This window comes from Fukomys damarensis, unplaced genomic scaffold (genome assembly GCF_012274545.1).
Source record: "Fukomys damarensis isolate Sample0158 unplaced genomic scaffold, DMR_v1.0_HiC HiC_scaffold_18, whole genome shotgun sequence".
NCBI lineage: Eukaryota > Metazoa > Chordata > Mammalia > Rodentia > Bathyergidae > Fukomys > Fukomys damarensis.
This window is the reverse complement of record NW_022900930.1, coordinates 10,376,825-10,382,179: the sequence shown is the minus strand read 5'-3', so window position 1 is coordinate 10,382,179 and position 5,355 is coordinate 10,376,825.

Sequence of the window (5,355 nt, the reverse complement as noted above, 5' to 3'; positions counted from 1 at the left end):
ATATATTTTGCTGGGCATGGCGGCGCACGCCTGTAATCCCAGCACTCAGGAGGCTGAGGCAGGAGGATTGCTGTGAGTTCAAGACCAGCCTGAGCTACACAGTGAGTTCCAGGTTAGTCTCACTACATAGTGAGACCCTGTCTCAAAAAAAACAAAGCAAAACAAAACAAACAAAATGTGTGTGTGTGTGTGTGTGTATATATACACACACACACACACATACATATATGTATGTATATGTATATGTATATTCCACATGCACAGGTGTGTTAGTCCTGGGAACCAAACTAAGGGCCTCGCTATGCTAGAGAAATGCTCCATTAAGCCCACCTCCCACCTATATTTCTTAGCGTCAGATTTTTATATAATGCTCTTGTATGCAACCTTGAGCTAGGGACTGAACTGAGGGTTGCGTGCATGCTAGTCAAGTGCTCTACCACTGGGCTACATCCTCAGCTCTACATAATGTTCTTGTAAGTTGAAAACACATTTTACTACTTTTAATGCTTTGTAGATTCCCTTGGATTTCCACATAAACTATAAAATTAAACCTTTCTTCCTTCTTTACAAGTCTATTACCAGTACAGTGTCAAGTAGAAAGCACTTCAGTATACGCGCAGTACTGCCTACCCTTACAGTCATCAGATTTCTGATGAGGGTTTCCGTACAAAGCCTTTGTTAAGTCAACAAAGCTCTGTTCTTAAGTCATATTTTTAGTTACAAAATGGTCTTCATTTGATTATTTTTATCATCTACTGACATACTATTGTTTCCCCCCCCCATTCTTGCACTCCTAAGATAAATTATTTTGGTCATGAATTATTTTTAAAAACACAAAACTGACGACCATGTTTTTGGACTTCATTGAGAAGAGCCCTTGGAAATGTGCTATAGCAATTCAGAAGAAAAAAACAGAGCTAAGTAATGGGGAAAATGTCTTCTCTTGAAATGAATGTACCTATCTCCATAGATGAGCTACAAAGGGACCATCTTAAGGAGAGTTCATTAGTGGTATATGCTTAATCCTAAAGCAGGTTATATTAGAGCACACAGATTTCCTGGACATTAGAAAGTTAAAGGAAGCATGGAAGCAGGGTTGACCGCAAGTAAGATCACTGAGGAAAATGAAAAGCAAAGAAATTCTCACAGCAAGCAGAGGAAAAGGCTAAAGAAATTAAGATATAAAAAGGAGAAAAAGAGATGCTGAAGGCCAGTCCAAGAGACACAATCTACGTGTAACAGGATACCTGAAACACAGGACAAAGCAAATGAAGCTGAAGCTATAACAAGGAACCAAATGAAGAACAAAGTAGGCCTGCAAATAAAGGTGGCTCGTGGGGTACCTTTACAATTTAATGAAAGCAACAGACATTTCTTGGTGACTCTTTAAAGAAATAAATTTTCCAAGTATCCAGAAAGAGAAAGCAGGTTACCTATAAAGGGGCAAAAAGACTGCCCCCCCATTTTTCTCCTGCAATTCTAAATTCCAGAAGACAGTGCAACATCTAAGTGAAAATAATTTTCAACCAAGAACCCTGCCATGTTCGTATTTTTGTGTGAAGGCACCTGGAAGACATTCTCAAATACCAGAGGGTTAAGAAAGTATATTGATCAAGAATCTTCTCTGAAAAATGTGCTAATTTACTACAGCCAATAGGGAAATTAAAAAGGGGAGGGAGATAATTATATGAAAGATTTGATGGTTAAAAGTAGATAAGAATGGGAGGGCAGGGACAAGGGGAAAAAATGAGAACCAAGTCCTGTCATGTAAAAGTACAAGATCCCACTAATGAATGTAACTGTGCTGTATCCCTAAAATGTACCAATAAACTCAATGAGGAAAAAAAAGTAGATAAGAACATGAAGTCTAAAATTGTTACATATAAGGTAATAAACCTATATGCAAAATGTGTAACTAGAACTAAAATTTTCAGTTTGTAGAGTTTTAAACTGTCAAAGTGCATGTCAAATATTCAATGTATCAGGCAAATATATACTGTTTTATTTTTGCTATGTAATATAAATAAAGATGTATGTTAAGTCAACTGTATGTTAGATAAAAGGCTTTGTTACTGTGGACAGGACAAGTACAGTAAAGACAAGTACATTCTAATGTTAATCTGAAAAAAATTGGAAAATAGTATAGTATTATTTCCCTTTAAAAAACCCCCAGCAAATTCATAATGTTAATATTGAGAAAATTTTAAAAGCACTCATTGGAGAGTGATGGTTATGTTTGAAATACTGATTGGGAAAACCAGTAATTACTACATCAGATAATAGTTCATGTAAGTCAATCTGTCACTGAGTTGTGGACAAAAAAAGAACATATATACATTCCAAGTTTCTGGAATTTAAAAGAAGTGAAAAACCAGGAAAAAAAACAAAAGAAAACATCAAGGAAGCATTAAAATTTGCACAAAAGACAGAGGTAGAGGTGAATTACACTCATAAACTGGTTAAATTCTCAAATAATAAGATACAAACTGAGCAAGAAAATCAATTTCTGATCCAAGATACTCACATTTGTATAAAACAAAGGTTAAAAGGGTTTAAGGTGGTAATAGAAACTATTTAGGTCAAGAAATGGAGACCATTTCTATTAGGCAGAAATATGGATATTATAAGACATTTCACATTTAAAAGACTTTATGTGGTATTCATATACAAGATTTTTGTTCAGTATCTTGATGTGGGTGGGAATTTTATTGTTGTAAATTGATAAAGATGCACACACATTTTCTTTTTTTTTTCTTTCAGACAAGGTCTTGCATTGTACTTCACATTGTCCTGTCTCAGCCTCCCAAGTGCTCAGATTACAGGCATGCGCCACCACAGTGAGCTAGGTACATATATTTTAAAGCACAAAGTCAATGCATTTTATGTACTTAAAATTCACTGAATAATCAATCCTTCAATTAAAGAAGACATATAGCCCCCACTTCAAGAAGACAAACTGATTCTATCCTGTTTTTAATAGCAAACATGTATACTTGGGCCAGGGATTCATTCAGCTCAGTGGTTCCACTGCCTGCCTTGCAAGTATAAGGTCCCAGGTTTGATCCCCGGTACCAAACAACAACAAAAACATGTACACTTGGGGCATAGGGTATATATAGCTCAGTGGTATAGCATATGCTTAGTATAAACAAGGACCTGGGGTTCAATCTTCAGAACCAAACAATAATTAACTGTACTTTGCTAACTTTGTCCAGTTTTCTGATTTATCAAAGCGCCATTACCTTCATAAAATAAAGTAGAAAACTTCCCCTTTTGTCCACTGAAAAACTTAGTATAAGATATGGCCCATAAGTCAGATGTGGTGGCACATGCCTGTGATCCTGGCACTCAGGAGGCTGAAGCAGGAGGATTGCTGCAAGTTTGAGGTTAGCCTGCACTTCACAAAGACAGCCTGAACTACAAAGCAAGAACTTAAAAAAAAAAAAAAGATATGGACTACATGCCTGCTCTTTAATAAAATGCTCTAAAATAACAAATTGGGCTTTTTTTGGGGGGGTAGTGGTTACATCCACAATTTCTTTAATGGTTGGTTATGTGTAAATAGGTATTCTGTGTCTTCTCTAGTTAATTTTAGTAGTTTTTCTAAAAACTATACATTTCACTTAAATTTAAAATTTCATCATAGTGGCATAGTTTGTAATAGCTAAAACTTGGAAACAGCCCATTTGCCCATCAACTGGAGACTGGATAAGGAAGATGTGTTTTTTCTATAAAATGGAATACTACTCAGCTATAAAGAATGAGAAATTAGATTCATTCACAGGAAAATGGATACATATTGAGGATGTACTAAGTGAAATAAATAAGTCACACACGTGTAAATACCGAATAGTTTCTCTGGTGTGAATAAACTAAAATAGTACATAAGATCCTAACGAGATTAACTGACATTGTGAAATGGGAAGAAAGGGGCTAAAGGTGTAGGGAAAGTGCGAAGGGTAGGTAGGGAAAAGGTAATAAGGGAAAGAAAAAAATAGGAGAAAATGAAAAAATGAAAATAAAGTGTTTGTAAATGGGGAGGGGAAAGGGGGTGAAGGGAGGGCAGGGACAAGGGGAAAAAAATGCGAACCAAGACCTGTCATGTAAAGGTACAAGATCCCCATAATGAATGTAACTGTACTGTACACCTAAAATGTACCAATAAACTCAATGAAGAAAAAAAATTTCATCACATTTATGGTATTCTTAAGTCTTCATTTGTGTTACCACTTATTGTTTTTAATGAAACTTTCCAGATGTTCATCTATTTTGTCTCTATAAATAATCAACATTTAATTATGCTATTCCTCCACATTCTTCTAATCTTTGCTTTTACCTTTATTACTTCTTTGCCTCTTTCTACTGGACCCTCTGTTCTTTTCTTATTTTTTGAGTTTAAAAATGTACCTCAGGGGCCAGGGATTTAGCTCAGTGGTTCTACCACCTGCCTCGCAAGTACAAGGACCCCTAAGTTTGATTCCCGGTACCCCCCCCCAAAATGTACCTCAGTAATTTTTAATCTTTTTTCTAATATACCACATAACAAAATATATTGTCCTGTCTATCCTTTTAAAACTAGTTAGGGCAGGGGGTTAAACCCAACATACACACTCTGTCACTGACCTACACTCCAGCCCTCCGTTCTTTCTCTTTTCACTTTCATTGCTTGTAATCATTTCAAGTCTTTCATTTTGAGAGGCCATTTTTTTCTGCCATGCCAACTGTTTATTTTGCTATTAATTATTATTACTGTTTTTGCCCTCAATTCCTAAATGTCTTTTTATTTCACTGTGTTATATTATTGTGTTTGGCCCTGACCCACACTGTGGTGAGTTATTTTGAACACATGTAAAAATGTCTTCCTGTTTCTTGGGTGAAGTCTGCTTTTTCACTTTGAATTCTTTGTATATTGCTTCCCAACCTCTATTTTCTTCTTGCTATAGATTATTTTCCATGCTTACTTCTCACTTTGTTTGCTGAGCTGTCTACATCTTCTTACTCCAAAACTGTAGCAACTCCCACAACACCACTATTCAGACTGGTCTGTCTACTCTGATGAGCCAGTGACTCGATGCTGAGGTGAGAGCTCATAGGAGGGAGTGTGGTGTCTACAATGACTACAAGCTGCACTCATTTCTGAGGCTTTTCTAAGAGTTCACTCCATTCACACAGGGGAATCCTATCAGGCTTTGGACACATTTCCTGGTCATAGCGCAATCCCATGCATTCCATTTTTCTGTCACTGTCAGGCCCGCTGCTCACTTTGCATTTCTCCCCATCAGCCATTTATATTATTTCTCAACAAAAGAAGGAATGAATTAAAAATTCCAGTTAGCTTTCTCTCTAGAGATTTGA